Raw genomic sequence first — 22,792 nt, 5'->3', positions numbered from 1 at the left:
ATCCTAAAACTAAGATACGGTATGTTCCTTCCTTTTGGCAACCCTCTGGTGGCTATAAATTGGCTTGGGTGCTGGGTGTCTGAGGCATTTAGAAAAAAATTCCAATTTCTCTTCATAGCTCTCCCTTCTTTCTTACAACCTATCTTAGTTCTAGGATAAGGCTTTGAGATTTAAGAAAAACTTTATCTGGTCCAAACAAAGGTTGTGAGGGTCCTAAAGAAGGAGAATCAAAGTCTAGAGGAGGATCTTAGAGGATCGAGTCAGGTTCTTGAAGAAATTTGATCGGTACGAGGCTAGTCGAGTTCTAGAGGCTAGAACTCTTGAAGCAAGATGAAGGAGGAACGCTGCCTTTGGTTCAATTTTTGCATAGATCACCACTGGAGGATGGACACATGGATACCTCATAGAAATTGATATTAGCGCTATCGGTATTCTTCTTATCCTAGTTTACATTTATTGTACTTTGATTATTATAGTCTAGGATTTCTGGGTATTAGGGTTTTTGATGCATTGGGTGTTTTGAATGAAATTTTTAAACACCTAGTCCTTCCGCTGCACCATCGAAGCCCAACAAGATGACTACATAATCAAAAGCCTACTTGTAGATACAAGACTCTTCTCCATTCATAATGAAGCCATACATTTTGATCACCTTATCGAAATGTATGTTCCAACTCCTAGATGCCTACTTAAGTCCATAAATAGATCTATTCAGCTTGCGCACTTTTGACTCATCTGTGGATGTGAACCCTTCAGATTGTATCATATACACCTCTTCTTCTGGCTCCTTATTAAGGAAAGCAGTTTTGATATCTATTTGTCAGATCTCATAATCTAAATATGTAGCAACAGGAAACATAATCTAGATGGACTTGAGCATTGGCACAAAGAGAACATCTTGTCATAGTCAATACCATAATACTGATGGTAATCCTTGGCAACTAGACAGGCTTTATAGGTCCCTACCTTTTAGTCTGCTCTTCTTTTTCTCTTGAAAATTCATTTATACCCTGTAGGTTTTATCCCTTCGGGTGGGTCAACTAGTGTCCATACACCATTGATCTCCATGGACTCTATCTCGGACTTCATGGCCTCAAGCCATTTCTAGTAGTCGGGCCTTTGCATGGCTTCTATATAGGTGGTCAGATCCTCATCATTCTCATCAAGTTCAATGGGATCACCATTCTGGACCAAAAATCGTAGTATCTATCCGACTGACACGGTACTCTATCGGATCTCCTTAATGGTACCTCTAATGGCTTCAAATTCGATTCCCTAATCAAATTTAATTTTGTGTGTGTCGGTCCTTCCACCTAATAAACTTCATCAAATTCAATTTTACAGGCATTAGCTTCTTCACCAAGAAACTTTTTTTCCAAAAAGACTGTCCGACTACTGACAAACACCTTTTGTTCTGCAGCAAAATAGAAGTAACACCCTTTAATTTTCTTTGGGTACCCTACAAATAAAGCATCTATCGGACTTAGGTCCAAACTTATCTATCTTTAAATGCTTGACATAAGCTTGACACCCCTAAACCCTAAGGTGTGAGAGCATCGGCTTACGCTCAGTCCATATCTCATATGGAGTTTTAACGATAGACTTACTCGGCACCTTATTTAAAATGTAGCAGGCAGTTTCTAGATCATATCCCCAAAAGAAGATTGGTAGACTCGCAAAGTCCATCATGGATGGACCATATCTAACAAAGTTTGATTCCTCCTCTCAGACAACCCGTTATATTGTGGTGTTCCAAAAGAGGTCCATTATGAGGAAATCCTATTCTTTTCTAGATATGTCAGGGATTCATTGATGAGGTATTCACCTTCTCGTCTGATCGAAGAATCTTAATACTCTTTTCAATCTGTTTCTCTACTTCAACATAAAATTATTTGAACATTTCAAATGATTCTGACTTATGTTTCATAAGATTGATATATCCATATCTCTATAGGTCATCTGTAAACGTAATGAAGTAGTAGTATCCTCCTCTGGCACATATATTCATAGGTCCGCATACATCAGTATATTTTAGATCTAGGATATCGCTGGCTCTTTCATCTTTTTCATTTAAAGGTGACTTAGTCATCTTACCAAGTAGACAGGATTCGCAGGTTGGTAATGATTCACAATCATCTATTTCAAGGATACGTTCCTTGATCAACCTGTCAATTATATTCTAGTTCATATGACCAAGACAACAATGCCAAAGGTAGGATTCACTGACGTTATCTTATTTAGGGTATTTGCTGGCTGTGTATATTACACTAACAGGCTATGATATTATGTATATGTCATGTTTTAATTATCTATGTATAATTGCAGTATCATTCAAAATGATATCACAAAAATCATTCTTTATTATAAACTTGAAACCAAGTTTGGCCAAAAGACCTATAGAGATGACATTCATTAAAATGGAGAGATAATAATGACAATCATCTAACATGATACTACTGGACTCGAGGACAAGCTACACAGTTTTCAAGGCTAGAATTGGAACAAGACTTCCATCTCCAACGTTAAGGAACCACTCGCCCTCTCAAAACTTCCTAGTTACTTGTAGTTCCTGCAATGAATTGCATGTCTTAATCAAAGTTTCAATTTCTAATATCCAAGTAGTAGTATCACAAATAGAAAAATTATAAGATGTTATCATATAAGTATCTTGTGAAGCAACCATTTGCTTTTTTCTCTTGTTCATAGACCTGTTTGGGTTAGAATGGCTATATAAGCAGGATAATTTTTTTTTCAATGATTCAACTTCTTATAGAAGAAGTACTTTATCTGGTTCTTATCAACTTTTGATGATTTGCTCTGCTTAGGATTGACGGCATGGGATTTCTACACCTTCTGCTTCTTTTCTCTCTTAAAGGATCGACGCCCTGTAGATGAATCTCTCACTAAATTTACTGATTTTTTCTGGAGCTGACGATCCTTCTCAAAAGTCTGTAGTAATCCTTGCAAACCATGGTAGTTCACCACAGACTTTATAATTCTATAATGACTAAGAAAGGATAGGTAGGATTTCGATAGCAAATTGAGGATAGCATCCTTACCTAATTGTTCATGTAACGGAAAGCCAAGTTTGCTAAGGTGTTCAATCTGCTCAATCATATATAATACATGATCAGTGACTAAAGTTCTCTCTCATATAGGGGCATTGAATACAACACAGAAAGTTTTATGTCTCTCCGTATCTTTTGGGATGTCGAAGGACTCATTCAACATTTGAATGATCTCCTGTTGCTGCGCATCCTCGAACTTATGGCTAAGTTTGTCATTCATGGCTGCCCTCATCATACAACGCATAGTCATGCGATCATTGAGCCACTTTATGTAAGTATCTCTTACAGCACAGAGAGCGTTGGCTGTAGATTCTTCCGGTGCCTCATTTGCAAGGATGTATAAAAACCTCTTGTGCTCTTAGACGATCTACAACTCTTGATACTAGCTATCGAAGTTGGGTCCGATGAGCTTGTCGCTGTTCAACAGTGTATGGAGGGATAGTGTGTTGGTTATAACTAGTAGAAAAAATATAGGCCTATTAGTATATAAATTATTTTTAATATTGAAGATATGAACTTTAGTCTAAAGGTTCTCTCACTATTTTTACGAATTGATAGTCTCTACCTCCAACTCAAGAAATTATATTAATTCTTTAGTGGATACTAGAATCCACACAGACTGCATTCAGGTCTGAGTGTGGCTCGGTCAATCCTAGTGCATCCATGGATAGGTTTATAATCAATTATTTCTTCAAATAATTTTTAAAAATTAGATTTTGCCCCAGGCATCCTTTCAGCAGGCTTGTAGTGCCACCATTGAAAATCTTGGTTGAGTCCAACCATTAACATGACACATCAAGTGCATCCAATAAATGAATATTCAAATCCAAGTATAGCTCGATCAACCTAAGCATTGATATAAAGGTATATCATAATGGTCATATGATGAATGATAATTTCAATACGTAACAGACACCAGGCATGTGGCGCCTCTAATACCTATTTAGAATATTGGACTCATTATTATGTACCTTAATAGGAGGCTATGATCAAGTTATCTCATAACTCTATCATTTTATGGATCTAATAATTTAGAAAATTTAATTTTATTAACTTAAGAATAAGAGAAGAAGATGACCTGCAAGCTGCAAATCCTCCCACTGACTTCACCAGGTCATGTAGGAGATTAGACACAAGCTAGACTAAAGATATCTAAATCAGTCACACTGATTCACCTTAATGGCATGGGTCTGCATGAATCGACTAGTGACCTAATCAAAATATAATCTATCATGTTGGCCAGATAAGTGAGATCAGTGGGAGGGATGTGCCCTTAACTCACCATAGATGTATCACGGTGAATAGCTCCCAATTAAAAATCACTTGATCGAATCTACCAAATTTATCTTGAACACTAACTAGTTAATTAGTTTCAATTTGATCCAACAGAAGATTCGGGCTTAACCATGGAGCCATGATCATGGTCCATTTATTAGGGTCAAACACATAGACTTGATCATACTTCAACTACTGCGATTGATTTAGAAAATTCTGACCTAATCTAATTCAATACTTGATTAGATTTAATTAATTTCTTTATTTGATCCATATATGTTTCTAACCCTAGATCTAACCCATTAGTGTTGAGTTCCAGTGGCAAAGCGGAAGGGTTAGGTATTTAAAATTTTCATTCAAAACACCCAATGCACCGAAAGCCCTAATGCCCAGAAATCCTTGACTATAATAATCAAAGCGTAATAAATATAAATAAGGATAAGATGAATACCTATAGCGCTAATCTCAATTTTCATAAGGTGTCCAAGTGTCCACCCTCCAATGGTGATCCACATGAAAATTGAACCAAAGACAGTGCTCATTCTCATCTTGCTTCAAGATTTCTAGCCCTTAGAACTTGACTAGCCTCATACCAGTGAGGTTTCTTCAAGAACCTGACATCACCCTATTAGAACATCCTCTGGACTGTTGATTCTCCTTCTTTAAGACCTTTATAACCTTTGTTAGGTTATCCTAACCTTTGTTAGGATAACCTTTGTTATCCTAAAACTAAGATAGGGTATGTTCCTTCCTTTTGGCATCCCTCTGGTGGCTATAAATTTGCTTGGGTGTTGGGTGTCTGAGGCATTTAGAAAAAATTTCCAATTTCTCTCCGTAGCTCTCCCTTCTTTCTTACAACCTATCTTAGTTTTGGGATAAGGCTTTGAGATTTAAGACAAAGCCTTATCTGATCCAAACAAAGATTGTGAAGATCCTAAAGAAGGAGAATCAAAAGTCTAGAGGAGGATCTTAGAGGATCGATCAGGTTCTTGAAGAAATCTGATTGGTACGAGGCTAGTCGAGTTCTAGAGGCTAGAACTCTTGAAGCAAGGTGAAGGAGGAACGCTACCTTTGGTTCAATTTTTGTGTAGATCACCATTGGAGGATGACACTTGAATGCCTCATAGAAATTGATATTAGCACTATAGGTATTCTTCTTATCCTAGTTTATATTTATTGTACTTTGATTATTATAGTCTAGAATTTCTGGGTATTAGGGTTTTCGATGCATTGGGTATTTTGAATAAATTTTTAAACACCTAGTCCTTCCGCTGCACTATCGAAGCCTAATAAGATGACTACAGAATCAAAAGCCTACTTGTAGATACAAGACTCTTCTCCATTCATAATGAAGCCACACATTTTGATCACCTTATCGAAATGTATGTTCCAACTCCTAGATGCCTGCTTAAGTCCATAAATAGATCTATTCAGCTTGCGCACTTTTGACTCATCTATGGATGTGAACCCTTCAGATTGTATCATATACACCTCTTCTTCTGGCTTCTTATTAAGGAAGCAGTTTTGATATCTATTTGTCAGATCTCATAATCTAAATATGTAGCAATAGAAAACATAATCTAGATGGACTTGAGCATTGGCACAGGAGAGAACATCTCGTCATAGTCAATACCATAATACTAATGGTAATCCTTGGCAACTAGACAGGTTTTATAGATCTCTACCTTTTAGTCCGCTCTTCTTTTTCTCTTGAAAATTCATTTATACCCTATAGGTTTTATCCCTTCGGGTGGATCAACTAGTGTCCATACACCATTGATCTCCATGAACTCTATCTCGGACTTCATGGCCTCAAGCCATTTCTGGTAGTCGGGCCTTTGCATGTCTTCTATATAGGTGGTCAGATCCTCATCATTCTCATCAAGTTCAATGAGATCACCATTCTGGATCAGAAAATCATAGTATCTATCCGACTGACACGGTACTCTATCGGATCTCCTTAATGGTGCCTCTATTGGCTTCAAATTCGATTCACTAATCAAATTTAATTTTGTGTGTGTCGGTCCTTCCACCTCTTGAACTTTATCAAATTCAATTTTACAGGCATTAGCTTCTTCACCAAAAACTTTTTTTTTCAAAAAGACTGCCCGGCTACTAACAAACACCTTTTGTTCTGCAGCAAGATAGAAGTAATACCCTTTAATTTTCTTTGGGCACCCTACAAATAAAGCATCTATCAGACTTAGGTCCAAACTTATCTATCTTTAAATGCTTGACATAAGCTTGACACCCCCAAACCCTTAGGTGTGAGAGCATCGGCTTACGCTCAGTCCATATCTCATATGGAGTTTTATCGATAGACTTACTCGGCATCTTATTTAAAATGTAGCAGGCAGTTTCTAGAGCATATCCCCAAAAGAAGATTGGTAGACTAGCAAATTCTATCATGGATGGACCATATCTAACAAAGTTTGATTCCTCCTCTCAGATAACCTGTTATATTGTGGTGTTTCAAAAGAGGTCCATTGTGAGGGAATCCTATTTTTTTTTAGATATGTCAGGAATTCATTGGTGAGGTATTCACCTTCTCAATCTGATCAAAGAATCTTAATACTCTTTTCAGTCTATTTCTCTACTTCATCATAAAATTATTTGAATATTTCAAATGATTCTGACTTATGTTTCATAAGATAGATATATCCATACCTCTATAGGTCGTCTATAAACGTAATGAAGTAGTAGTATCCTCCTCTGGCACATATTTTTATAGGTCCGCATGCATCAGTATGTTTTAGATCTAGGATATCGCTCGCTCTTTCATCTTTTTCATTAAAAGGTGACTTAGTCATCTTACCAAGTAGACAGGATTCGCAGGTTGGTAATGATTCACAATGATCTATTTCAAGGATACGTTTCTTGATCAACCTATCAATCATATTCTTGTTTATATGGCCAAGCCTACAATGCCAAAGGTAGCATTCACTGACGTTATCTAATTTAGGATATTTGCTAGCTGTGTATGTTACACTAACAGGCTATGATATTATGTATATGTCATGTTTTAATTGTCTATGTATAATTGCAGTATCATTCAAAATGATATCACAAAAATCATTCTTTATTATAAACTTGAAACCAAGTTTGGCCAAAAGACCTATAGAGATGACATTCATTAAAATGGAGAGACAATAATGACAATCATCTAACATGATACTACTGGACTCGAAGACAAGCTGCACAGTTTTCAAAGCTAGAATTGGAACAAGACTTCCATCTCCAACGTTAAGGAACCACTCGCCCTCATAAAACTTCCTAGTTACTTGTAGTTCCTGCAATGAATTGCATATCTTAATCAAACTTTCAATTTCTAATATCCAAGTAGTAGTATCACAAATAGAGAAATTATAAGATGTTATCATATAAGTATCTTGTGAAGCAACCATTTACTTTTTTCTCTTATTCATAGTTCTGTTTGGATTAAGGATGGCTATATAAGTAGGATAATTTTTTTTTCAATGATTCAGCTTCTTACAGAAGAATTACTTTATCTGGCTCTTATCAACTTTTGATGATTTGCTCTACTTAGGATTGACAGCATGGGATTTCTGCACCTTCTGCTTCTTTTCTCTCTTAAAGGATCGACACCCTGTAGATGAATCTCTCACTAAATTTACTGATTTCTTCTGGAGCTGGCGATCCTTCTCAAAAGTCTGTAGTAATCCTAGCAAACCATGGTAGTTCACCACAGACTTCATCATTCTATAATGACTGAGAAAGGATAGGTAGGATTTCAGTAGCAAATTGAGGATAGCATCCTTGCCTAATTGTTCATGTAACGGAAAGCCAAGTTTGCTAAGGTGTTCAATCTGCTCAATCATATACAATACATGATCAGTGACTAAAGTTCTCTCTCATATACGGACATTGAACACTACATAGAAAGTTTTATGTCTCTCCGCATCTTTTGGGATGTTGAAGGACTCATTCAACATTTGAATGATCTCCTATTGCTGGCATCCTCGAACTTATAGCTAAGTTTGTCATTCATGGCTGCCCTCATCATACAACGCATAGTCATGCGATCATTGAGCCACTTTATATAAGTATCTCTTACGGCACGGAGAGCGTTGGCTGTAGATTCTTAGGTGCCTCATCTGCAAGGACATATAAAATTCTCTTATGCTCCTAGACGATCTACAACTCTTGATACTAGCTATCAAAGTTGGGTCCGATGAGCTTGTCACTGTCCAACAGTGTCCAGAGGGATAGTGTGTTGGTCATAACTAACAGAAAAAATATAAGCCTATTAGTATATAAATTATTTTTAATCCTGAAGATATGAACTTTAGTCTAAAGATTCTCTCACTATTTTTACGAATTGATAGTCTCTACCTCCAACTCGAGGAATTATATTAATTCTTTAGCGGATACTAGAATCCACACAGACTGCATTCAAGCCTGAGTGTGGCTCGGTCAATTCTAGTGCATCCATGGATAGGTTTGTAACCAATTATTTCTTCAAATAATTTTTAAAAATTAGATTTTGCCCCAGGCATCCTTTCAGCAGGCATGTAGTGCCTCCATTGAAAATCCTGATTAGGTCCAACCATTAACATGACACATCAAGTACATCCATTAAAAGGATATTCAAGTCCAAGTATAGCTCGATCAATCTAAGCATTGATATAAAGGTATATCATAATGGTCATATGATGAATGATAATTTCAATACGTAATAGACACCAGGCATGTGGCACCACTAATACCTATTTAGAATATTGGACTCATTATTATGTACCTTAATAGGAGGCTATGATAAAGTTATCTCATAACTCTATCATTTTATGGATCTTATAATTTAGAAAATTTAATTTTATTAACTTAAGAATAAGAGAAGAAGATGACCTGCAAGCTACAAATCCTTCCACTGACTTCACCTTAATGGCATGGGTCTGCACGAATCGACTAGTGACCTAATCAAAATATAATCTATCATGTTGGCCAGATAAGTGAGATCAGTGGGAGGAATGTGCCCTTAACTCACCGTAGATGTATCAAGGTGAGTAGCTCCTAATTAAAAATTACTTGATCGAATCTGCCAAATTTATCTTGAATACTAACTGATTAATTAGTTTCAATTTGATCCACCAGAAGATTCAGGCTTAACCATGGAGCCATGATCATGGTCTATTTATTAGGGTCAAACACATGGACTTGATCAAACTTCAACTACTGAGATTGATTTAGAGAAATTCTGACCTAATCTAATTCAATATTTGATTAGATTTAATTAATTTCTTTATTTTATCCATATATGTTTCTAACCCTAGATCTAACCCATTAGTGTTGAGTTCCAGTGGCAAAGCAGAAGGGTTAGGTATTTAAAATTTTTATTCAAAACACTCAATGCACCGGAAGCCCTAATGCCCAGAAATCTTTGACTATAATAATCAAAGCATAATGAATATAAATTAGGATAAGATGAATACCTATAGTGCTAATCCCAATTTTCACAAGGTGTCCAAGTATCCACCCTCCAATGGTGATCCACACGAAAATTGAATCAAAGACAATGCTCATTCTCATCTTGCTTCAAGATTTCTAGCCCCTAGAACTTAACTAGCCTCATATCAGTCAGTTTCTTTAAGAACCTGACATCACCCTCATAGAACATTCTTCTTTAAGACCTTTATAACCTTTGTTAGGACCAGATAAGGCTTTGTCTTAAATCTCAGAGCCTTGTCATAAATCCCAAAGCCTTGTCCTAAAACTAAGATAGGTTATAAGAAAGAAAGGAGAGCAACCAGAGAGAAATTGGAAACCCCTTCTAAATTCATCGGACACCCAGCACCCCAGCCAATTTCTAGCTAATAGAGGGAAAAAGAGAGGGACATGCCATATCCCAAAAGGTTTATCTGATCTGATTATCAGAGATAAGAGTTCCTTCAAGTAGAAGGACTCTTATCAATGATACATCGATCAGCACCCCACTTTGCGCACATGCAACCAAAGAAGGGATATTTTTATATTTATTCTTAAATCAAAAAAATCTTCAAAAATCTACATGGATAGGAGATTCAATATAGATTTTAGAAAATTAAAAATGGTGATAAAATTTCATAGAAAGATGCTATCCTCGCACCTCTTCATGCGAGTGCTGATCACCTCGCTTGCAGACATCAGGATAAACTTATGGCATCCGTTTGGCATCCAGATAAGTCTGAAAAAATTAAAAAAAAATTATCAAAAATATATTATCAAATGCAAAATATTATCACCAAAACTAGTTCTAATATGAAAGTATTTGATAGGGAGAAGAACTCTCCAAATCACAAAGAGATGCGATGCTTCTACGCGCATGCGCGAGACATCCTTCTTTTCTCAATTTTTTCTCTTTCCCAAAAATTTTAAAAAAAATATATCGCATACTTTGAGATATGTATCAGAGGATTAAGGGTGATATAAGCTATCACATATATTTTAATCCCATATAAAAATAATATTTTTTCTTCTGCCCACGCCAACACTTGTATGCAGAACCTGTTTTGCACCAAGAGTCCACCACAACTTGGACTCTTCATAATTGGTGTTAACATGGGATGTGGTGCCCCAATTTGGGCTACTTCTAGGTGACATGACCTGACCCAAATGTCTACCAAATTGGGCTAGCTAATTAGCAAGGGATGTGACCTAATTGGTCTCCAAAAGAGAAAGGGTTTCCACACGTGCTAGCATGCTTATCGAAACCCCGATTGAATCCAAAATTCCAATCAATTTTTTTCAAAAGGATCCTTGGCCAATTTGTATATGCGTGTGATCCATTGGGTTACACATCTAGTTGGCAGTAGGTTCAGATATAAGTTGACTAAATTTGATTAGATTTCAATCTAATTGATTTAGGTCCAATCAAGCTAACCCGAGCTTATCAATTAGAATCCTTTCTAATTGACAATCGAATTAAACTCTTTAATTCAATAAAAATCTACAAGTTAAGATTGACATCTAGCAATATATCATAACTATCCAGAAGATATAAAATTTGATGAAAATATCAAATATACCCTTCAGTGGCAAATTATCGTGTAATTGAATCCTTCGATCATCCTTACACCCTGAATATGCTCATGAGTATGAAATCATGTCAAACTCAAACATATATTCATATCGATTCTCAATTAACCAATGATGACTCCAATGAAGAAGTATTAGAAACTCTTTCTAATCTCCTTCCTATTTTTGGTCAAAAGACTTTTCTGAGTCATCTAGGATTGAGAATACACAGGATGCGATCTCCTCTTACTAGGAGTGATCGATTCTATATTGACCTACTCACAACCTTCATATACACTCCACCATATCCAGAACACCCCGTACATGTCTTAATGCCACACCTGGGTATGAACTAAAATATGGGTTCATGTGCACAAGGTTCTATGGTGGTTTCAAATCTAAGGATCACTTGCACAACTTCCACTTAGAGAACCATCTTTGACATGTAAATAAGGCTTCCATTAGATGTTCTCTTTCATCAAGTCAATTTAGTAGACTCATTTCTCAAATGAGCACCCACATCCTTATATTAGTATCTCACACAAGTGGCTAGTGAGATCTACCACCCTCTCCATTGGGCATACATAGGATGTGCCAGTCTATCTGGAATATTGATCTCCGACTCAATGCTCCTACAACCAAAAATATTTAAGATTAAGATTTTAGGATTTTAAGTATCACTAGCATGACCCATTCATGTCTCCTAAAATTATTATCCTAATTTTTGGGGTTCATCATAATCTTAGACATATTAAGATGAAGCTAATATAATGAATCAATGTCTCAAATAATAAAAATCATTTAATGAGTTGAAAAAATTTAAAGAAAGTCCCATCGTAATACACTTGTGATGGGCTTATTGGGCACTCTTCTTTCAATCTCCCACTTGCACTAAAGTCAATCACTTTTGTATCTCATACAATCAAGATGGCAATCATATAGCTACTGTGGTATGGTCTTAGTGAATAGATCTGTTATATTGTTCTTTCTGTCTACACGTTCAAAGACAACATCTTATCTTTAACGAGATAAAAACATCTGAGGATGTGCTTGGATCTATAATGAGACCTAGGTTCCTTATTTTGAATAACGGCTCCAGTGTTATCACTATAGAGTGACATCAGTTTTTCAATTTTAGGAACGACTCTTAAATCCATGATGAGTTTTTTCATCCAGACAGCTTTCTTAATGGCTTCACTAATAGCAACATACTCTGGCTCAGTAGTTGAGTCAGCTACTATCTACTATTTGGAACTCTTCCAACTCATTGCCCCATCAATTAGAATAAACATATACCCTGATATTGACTTGCTATCATCTGCTTTTCAATGATCCTTCCTTAGATCAGTCTGAAATCTACTAGCTATGCCCAAAGCATAAGCTACATCAGGTTTGGTACATAGCATGGCATACATAATTGATCCCACAGTCGAAGCATAAGGAATTTCATTCATCTTTTTCCTCTCTTCTGGTGTCTTAAGACACATTTTCTAAGAGAGACGTATACCATAACTTACAGACAAGTAACCTTTCTTACGTGCCTTCATATTAAATCGCTTTAATATGAGGTCTATGTACCGTGACTGGGATAAGCCTAACATCCTTTTAGATCTATCTCTATAGATCTTTATATACAATATATAGGATGCTTCACCCTAGTCTTTTATGAAAAACTTATTTGATAGCCAAATTTTGACCGATTGCATCATTGAGATATCATTCCCAATGAGTAGTATGTCACTGACATAAAAAACTAAGAAGACAATAATACTCCCACTTATCTTCTTATATACACATGGTTTATCCATATTTTTGATAAAGCCAAACTCTTTGACTGTCATATCAAATTGGATGTTCCGACCCCTCGAAACCTACTTCGATCCATGGATGGATCTTATTAGCCTGCATACTTGATTTGCTCTCCCACTTGAGACAAAATCCTCTGGCTGAGTCATATAGACCACTTCCTCTAGATTACTATTAAAAATTGATCTTAACATCAATTTACCAAATTTCAATATCATAGTATGCTGCTATAGCAAGCAAAATTCAGACGGACTTGAGCATAGCTACTAGTGAGAAGATTTCATCATAGTCAATTTTTTCCCTTTGATTGAAACCTTTCGCCACTAACCTAGCTTTATAGGTTTCTACTTGGCCATCTACTCTGATCTTTCTTTTGAAGACCCACTTGCACCTTATTGGGGTCACACCTTCAGGTGCATCAACCAAGGTCTACACTTGGTTGGTATTCATCGAGTCCATCTCAGATTCATAGCTTCCAGTCATCTGTTTGAGTCTCTACTCATGACAGCTTTTGAATAGGTCAGTGGATCAATATTCTGAATGATGCTGATCGAATTATCATTCTCAATGATAAAATTATATCTCAGAGATGCTTGATGCACTCTATCTATCCTTCGGAGAGGAGGTGTGTATTGTGAATATACCTCATCCTTGGGTACTTTTGATTGAGGATCTTTTAGTGGTCCAACCACTGGTATTTCTAGATCAATTTGTAGATCATGAACTTTCATAAATTCAATATTCCTCCCACTGCCTCCTTCTTTGATAAATTCATATTTCAAAAAAGTAGCATGCCTACTAACAAACACCTTTTGTTCAGTAGGGTGGTAAAAATAATATCCATTAATTTTCTTAGGATACTCTATAAACCTACACTTGTCTAATCTAGCACTAAGCTTATGTCCAAAAAATATTTTTGATATAAGTAGGACAGCTCTAAGTCTTAAGATATTTATGATTAGACTTTCTTCCATTCCATATCTCATATGGAGTGCTTGCAACAGACTTTGAAGGTATTCTGTTTAATATATATGTGGCAGTCTCTAAGGCATTATCCCTAAAAAAATATTGGGAGATCAATGAAGCATATCATGGACCGCATCATATCCACCACAGTGCGACTTCTCCTTTCTGCTACACCATTTAACTGAGACGTATTAGGAGGGGTCCATTTAGAGAGAATACCTTTACTTTTAAGATGATCAAAAAATTCAATGGATAAGTATTCTCCTCCTTGATCAGATTGAAGAAGCTTGATACTTTTTTCAATTTATTTCTCAACCATACTGTTGGTGCAGAATTTTGCTGAAGCCGGAGTTGCTGGAGTCGAGATGACCGCGACCGCCGTCAGGACCTACAAGGGAAGTCTAAACCAGAATTGGGGGTGCTCCAGCAAGACCCTCCGACACTCAAGTCAGAACTCTGCTTCAACAGAAATGGAGTGCTCAAGTGAAAATTTTAGCAGAGTTTTGAGATAGAGTTTAGGGCTTAGAGAAGAACGTATCTGTGGGTCCCTTTTTATAGACAGAGAGCGTAACTGATTGACAGCGACGCCTGTAACTGCCTGGTAGTGGGCTATTTAGAGCCACCCGAAGTTTGTTACGGAGAGTAGTGGCGTCAGGGGTCGTTCAGGGCCACATGGAGTTTGTTATGGAGAGTGGAGTGGTGTTCGTGTTGCTCCTTAGATTGATTTTGATGATTACAAAGTATTTGAAGGGGTACTAATGATTTTGCTTAAAAAAGACTTATTGCTCTTCAGGGGCAAAATCATAATTTTACCAAACCCTGATTTGAAAGCATCAAATGATAGAACAAAAGATTTGTGATCCATTGATGAAAATTTTATTATTTTTGGACTTGTATTTTAAAAGATATTCATGTTTGAAAAACATGAGTCGACCCATGAGTCGACTCATGGCATATGAGATGATTGGCACGCTGAATTTTTGGATGGCACAAACTTGGCACACCCTGTGAGTCAACCCATGAGTCGACCCCCAAGGCATGAGTCGACCCATGAGTCGACCTCTACGGGTCTTGGGCCAATTTTACAGAACCTTGCTTCCCGTTTGATTTTCTGGTTTCTTCCACAAAGGTCGACCCATGAGTCGACCCCCAGGCATGAGTCGACCCATGAGTCGACCCCTGTGACGGGATTGTTCCACAACGGCTAGTTTTTAACCTATTTTAAGTACTTTTAATGCTCATTTAATATGGTCTAACGGCTCTATTTCAGCCCAGAATATTTTTCACTATTTTTTGAAGCTATAAAAGGGACAAATAGGTGAGAATCATTAAGAAGAGAGATTTTAAAAAAGAGATTTCAAGCAAACTTTTCAGTCCTAAGCAAAAGCTCACTCAAAGCATTCAAGAAGCCTTTAATCCAAGCTCACCAACTCCTCAAGTGCACATTCAAGTCTCCAACCACCTTGAGAAAATCAAAAAGGGTCTTCTTCTTCTTGAGTAAAGTGTATTTAAAGTCTCATACGCTTATTAAAGGAGCTTTCTCTGTACTTTTTGTGCTATTCATTGTCATACTCTGTTTAAGTCAGTGTTTTTATTTTGGAAGGGTTCCAAAACACAGGAAGGTTGATCCGAACCTTAAATCGAAGTGTATTGGGTTGGCTTGTACCCGAGAAATAAGTGAACTAGCTTGGGATAGCTAGAGTCAGAGTTTTCGATGTTTGTATTCAGGTTGAATACAAGTTAGTGGATTGGAATTCCCAAGTAGGAGCTTGGAGAGTGGATGTAGGTGCAAGATTGGCACCGAACCACTATAAATCTTTTTGTTTATGTTGTGCCTAGTTGCTCTGCTTTAACTCTTCATTACTCTCTTTTATTCTTGCATTTAGCCATTAGCCTTGAATCAACTTTACTCTCTCTATTTATTGAGCTATTGTCAAATATTTTTCATAAGTCATAAATTAAGCTTAAAATTTTTAGAAATCCAATTCACCCTCCCTCTTAGGTTGCATAGCTGGGCAACAAGTGGTATCAGAGCTCGGTGCTCTAGCCCTACTTTGATCTAACCAATCAAAGAGCCAAAGATCTATGGCAACTCAAGTCGGCACTTCTCTAGCCGAGGGGCAGTCCATTAACCGACCTCCACTTTTCAATCGGTCAAATTACACCTATTGGAAAGCTCGGATGAAAATATTCATTCAAGCACTAGACTATGATTTGTGGAGTATCATAGTGAACGGCCCTCACACACCCACTAAGATTATTGATGGTATGGAATCAGCCAAACCCGAAAAAGAGTGGGATGAGGTTGATAAGAAAATGGCCCAATTAAATGCTAGAGCTATGAATGTTCTATATTGTGCTCTTGATGCTAACGAATTTAATTGATTTCTACTTGCTTATCTACTAAAGAAATATGGGATAGGTTAGAAGTAACCCATGAAGGAACCAACCAAGTAAAGGAGTCCAAAATCAACATGCTTGTGCATAAATATGAATTATTTAAAATAAAGCATGATGAGTCCATAACTGAAATGTTTACTCGCTTTACTAATATTATAAATAGTTTAAAGAGTCTTGGTAAGTCCTATACTAACAGTGAGCTTGTAAGAAAGATTCTCAGGTCCTTACCAAGAACTTGGGAAGCCAAAGTGACCGCCATCCAAGAAGCCAAAGACTTGAACATTCTACCCTTGGAAGAGCTTCTTAGATCATTGATGACTCATGAGCTAAGCATGAAGCAACATCAAGAGGAAGAAGTCAAAAAGAAGAGAACAATTGCCCTCAAATCCATAGCTCTACCAGATGAAGAAACTGATGACACCAAAAATGAAGAGCAGGATGAAGAGATGGCACTCATTACCCGAAGATTCAAGAAATTTTTGAGAAAAAAGAAATAAGAGATGAGGAAGAGGCCATTCACAAAAGGGGAACAGAGCAAAGAAAAGGATAAAGACCAACCCCTTATCTGCTATGAATGCAAGAAATCGGGACACTTCAAGTCCGAATGCCCACAACTGAAGAAGGGTTCCAAAAGTATAAGAAGAAGGCTATGATGGCCACTTGGAGTGTAAGTGATGACTCAAGCTCCGAAGAGGAAGACTCGACTGAACAAGCTAACCTGTGCCTTATGGCATATGAAAATGAAGTAATTTTCGAAACTCCTAGTGACTTTACATTTGAAGAACTGCATGAAGCTTTTTGTGATTTAGTCGATGAACTAAAGAAATTAGGGACAAAGAACAAAGATCTAAAATCAAAAAATCAATCTTTATTAAAACAAAATGAAAGCATTTCTATTGAAAAATTCTCCCTGCTTCAAGAAAATCAAAGTTTAAAGAATGAAATTGCCAAGTTAAAACTATTAGTTGAAAAATTTACCTTGAGTTCAAATAAACTTAATATGATTCTTGAAAATCAAAAGGCCGTGTATGATAAGGCTGGACTTGGCTATAACCCCTTGAAGAAACAAAAGTATCTGAAAAATATCTATGTAAACTCTTTAAGTAACAAGTCTTCTAATATTACTTGCTTCAAATGTGGTAGAGTAGGACATAAGTCATACACTTGCTTCTCTAACAAATCTACAAACTCAAATGTAAAGAAAATATGGGTTCCAAAAGGAACCATTATGACTAACCAAAAAGGACCCAAGAGAGCTTGGGTACCTAAAACAAATACTTGACTTTTGCTTGTAGGTGTGTCTAGCATCCAATGAGGAAACAGAAAATGGTATCTTGATAGCGGATGCTCGAGACACATGACTGGTGATGAATCCCAATTCATCACTCTTGATGCTAAGAATGGAGGGATGGTCACCTTTGGAGACAATGGTAAAGGAAAGATCATCGGTATAGGTAACATTGGTATCACTCCCTCCAAATACATTGAAAATATTTTGTTAGTAGATGGTTTAAAGCATAATTTACTAAGTATTAGTCAATTTTGTGATAAAATATATAAAGTTATTTTTGAATCTTCTGTTTGCATTGTAACTAGTCCTATTAATGAAGGCATTAAATTTATTGGACATAGACATGGTAATATTTATATGGTAGATTTAAATGATCTATCCAAAATAAACATGCAATGCCTAGTATCCTTGAATGCCAAAATTAATGAGACTAGTTGGCTTTGGCATCGTAGGCTTGCACATATTAGCATGCATTCACTTTCAAAATTAATTAAGAAAGAATTGGTTCTTGATTTGCCTAAATTGAATTTTGAAAAGGATAGAATTTGTGATGCATGCCAACTAGGTAAACAAATAAGAGTTTCATTTAAATCTAAAAATATTGTTTCAATCTCTAGACCTTTAGAGCTATTGCACATGGACTTATTTGGACCTACTAGAACTACTAGTCTAGGAGGAAAATAATATGGTTTTGTAATTATAGATGATTACTCTCGCTTTACTTGGATTTTCTTTTTAGCACACAAAGATGAAACTTTTCAAGTTTTCACTAAATTTTATCGAAAAGTCACTAATGAGAAAGGGTTTTCAATTCAAAATATTCAAAGTGATCATAGAACTAAATTTGAAAATCAAAACTTTGAAAAATTTTGTGATGAAAAAGGAATAGGCCATAATTTCTCTGCACCTAGGACACCCCAACAAAATGGGATAGTAGAAAGGAAAAATAGAACCCTAGAAGAAATGGCCCGTACCATGCTATGTGAAAGCAACCTTCCAAGATACTTCTGGGTGGAAGCTATTAACACAGCATGTTATATTTTAAATCATGCTTTGATTAGATAATTTTTAAAGAAAACCCCCTATGAGCTTTGGAAAGGAAGAAAACCTAATATTGCATATTTTATATTTTTGGTTGTCGATGTTTTGTATTAAATAATGGTAAAGAAAGACTTGAAAAATTTGATGCAAAATCTGATGAAGCAATTTTTCTTGGTTACTCCTCCACTAGTAAAGCTTTTAGAGTTTTTAACAAAAGAACCTTAGTAGTAGAGGAGTCAATACATGTTGTCTTTGATGAATCTAATGATCTTCCTTCAAGGAAGAATGAAGGTGTTGATGATGCAGATCCTTTTATAGAAGGAATGAAGGAGATCACTCTGAAGGATTCAACAATACAAGATGATGAGGAACATGAAGACAAACAGAATGAGGAAGGTGAAGAACATCAAGAACAACCTCGAGGTACAAATACCTACCTAAAGAATGGAGGTATGTTCACAATCACCCAAGGAGCTAATTATAGGTGATCCTGAGCATGGGGTAAGAACTCATTCTTCACTTAAAGATGTATTTAATCATTATGCTTTTGTCTCTCATCTTGAACCTAGAACTATTGAAGAAGCTGAAAATGATTATAATTGGATTAATGCAATGCAAGAGGAACTTAATCAATTTGAAAGAAATAACGTATGGACTTTAGTATCAAGACCTAAAAATTATTCAATAATTGGCATAAAATGGGTTTTTAGGAATAAATTAGATGAACATAGAAATATAATAAGAAATAAAGCAAGATTGATTGCTAAAGATTATAATCAAGAAGAAGGAATTGATTTTGATGAGACCTTTGCACCTGTTGCTAGATTAGAGGCAATTAGGCTTCTACTTGCATATGCTTACTTTATGAAATTTAAATTATTTCAAATGGATGTCAAAAGTGCATTTTTGAATGGATATATTGCTGAAGAAGTCTATGTAGAACAACCTCCAGGTTTTGAAAATCATGCTTTTCCTAATCATATTTTTAAATTAAATAAAGCTCTATATGGTTTAAACAAGCACCCAGGGCTTGGTATGATAGGCTAAGTAAATTTTTACTTAATAATGGTTTTTCAAAAGGTAATGTAGACACAACCTTTTTCATCAAAAGAAATAAAGATGATATATTAATTATACAAATATATGTAGATGACATTATCTTTGGGTCTACTAATGAATCTCTTTGTCAAGATTTTGCAAAGCTCATGCAGGGGGAGTTCGAGATGAGCATGATGGGAGAACTTACATTCTTCTTCGGATTCCAAATAAACAAACAAAGAAGGAATCTCCATCATCCAAAGCAAGTACACAAGGAATTACTCAAAAGATTTGGAATGGAGAACTCCAAAGCAATTGGCACACCCATGAGCCCTTTATGTAAGCTTGACAAGATGAAGAAGGTAAAAGTGTAGACTTAAAATATTATAGAGGTATGATTGGCTCTTTATTATATTTAACTGCAAGTAGACCTGATATCATGTTTAGTGTTTGTCTGTGTGCTAGATTTCAATCTAATCCTAAAGAATCTCACTTGAATACTGTTAAAAGAATCCTTAGATATTTAAATGGTACTCAAACTCTAGGATTATGGTACTCTAAGGACTCATTAATTGATTTAATAGGATTTTCAGCTGCTGATTTTGCTGGATGTAGATTAGACAGAAAAAGCACTAGTGGAACTTGCCAATTTCTTGGAGTTAACCTAATCTCCTGGTTTAGCAAGAAATAAAATTCGGTAGCACTGTCTACGGTCGAGGCCGAATATATTGCAGCCGAAGTTGTTGTGCTCAAATCTTGTGGATTAAGCAACAACTCGAAGATTTTGATATTAAACTTAATGAAACACCATAAGATGTGATAACACCAGTGCCATAAATCTTACTAAAAATCTAATTCAGCATTCTAGGTCTAAACATATTGAAATCAGACATCATTTTATAAGAGAACATGTTCAAAATAAAATATAATTCTTGACTATGTTTGTACTGAAAACAATTAGCCGACATCTTTACAAAGGCCCTAAGTGAAGATAGATTCTGTGAAATTAGGAGAGAACTAGGAATTCTTGATCCATCTGCTTAAATATCTCTCAATTCCAAGGAATCAATGTCAAAAATTCTTTGAACTTAATTCTTATCATTTTCATGGACCTAAAAGCTCAAGATTATCATTCTCATAACTGTTCATAGAGCAAAAATTCTTCTCTCAGAGTTTTTGAATTTTTCAAAATTTATTCATCATTTTCTTGAACTTTTGTGAAACATGAGTCGACCCCCTAGGGTCGACCCAATGGCATACTTGCAATTTTGGCAAACATCCCACGAGTTCCTCTCTTTTAGATTAAAAACCCATTCATGAGCTGACCCACTCCATTTTTGTCTTCCTCCCTCCAAAACCCATAGCCTCTTCTTCTTCCTCTCCAAATCCAAGGTCTAAGCCCAAGATCTTTCTCCCATCACCCCTCCACCTCAAATCGCCCTTGGAGAAAGGAGCTATTCCATTTTTCTCCCTTGATTAGAGCGGTTGGAGCGTGCCCTAGCTTCCACCATTCTCTTCCAAAATGGGGTTTCTCTCCTCCAAAATCCTTATTTATCCCCTAATAACCCTCTACCTCCTCACACATTTGATCTTCCAAGTCTCTTGCTTGTTCTGTGGTGAGAATGGCTCCAAAAATGAAACTCCCTCAAAGAAGGAAATCGGTCCGTGAGTTGGAAGAGGGCATGCGCAGAAAAGACAAGCTTCTCAGACCTCTTCTGCTTCCATTCCTGCTTCGGCATCTGCTCCAGGTTCCTCTCAGTCTCCTCTAAGCCCTAGTAAAATTCCTCTATCTGTCAGAAAGGTAGAACCTGGAAAAATATTGACTTCAGATTTTTTGAAAAAGAGGGGTTCTCCATTGGTTCAAAGATCAAAAACAAGGTTGGGGATTTTACTGTTCACTTAAAGAAGTTACATATGTAGATTGGTTAGAGAGTTTTATCTAATTGTGCTATGGCAATGGAACATAACATCACTATTAAGGGTTGATATCTATTTAGATCCTGTTATTTTGGGAGAGATTCTTCATTTGCCCTGTGAGGGATATTCAAACATGGAACTCCCAGTGAAGGAAGAAGGATTAATGTGATTTTAGGAGGAACCTACTCGGGAAGCCTAAATAAACTAGAAGCCAAGATCCTGTCCATTGAAATGGGATTCTACATCAATTGGTAACAAAGCTTTTCTTCCCAAGAAGTGGTAGACATGACCTCCTTTCAGGCCGAGACATCTGCATCATGTTTCATGTATCACCCAAACCCCCTAAACCTCCCAGCATTAATGATGAGCCATGAGAGAAACCCTGAATAGATCCAAGGCACATCTGCCTTTGGTATGGCCCTCACTTGGTTTCAGGAGGTTTGAAGTTAGTTTTGAGGGGAGGCATCAGCTAGGCTCTCTCACTCTGACACCATCAACCAACAACTTTGCACGCATGGGATTCACTAGGACTGATGGTGGTTGGATTAAGGGTGCAGAAGAGAGAGTTGAGGACAGAGCTGAGAGACTGAGGAAGAGTCCTTCATCACCTCTCCATGACATCAGGGCAGCATCGCCAGACATTCAGTTGTTTCAGATCCAGAAGCTGGCCCTTCAGAGTCACTAGGAGGCACACTCTAGTTCAACAGCCAGACAGCAGAGCACTTCCCTCAGAGATCAGATTGGCTGATGATCAGATTGAGATGATTTCTCACGTGTGACTTTCTTGCTTTCTAGACAGTGGGGCACTTCAACTTTTGCATCAGGATCCACATCATTGATGCATCTGATCAGACTTTGATCCCCCACATCTCCACTGTATTCAGATGATCTCAGATCAGTCAGTTCGCATTCAGCAGCTTGAGGGTTACATATTAGACTGACTGGGAGGGTACTTGACTTGCAGGGGCAAGTGTTAGCT

This window comes from Elaeis guineensis, chromosome 8 (assembly GCF_000442705.2).
Source record: "Elaeis guineensis isolate ETL-2024a chromosome 8, EG11, whole genome shotgun sequence".
NCBI lineage: Eukaryota > Viridiplantae > Streptophyta > Magnoliopsida > Arecales > Arecaceae > Elaeis > Elaeis guineensis.
The sequence above is the reverse complement of the archived record's forward strand: the minus strand, read 5'-3'. Positions refer to the sequence as shown.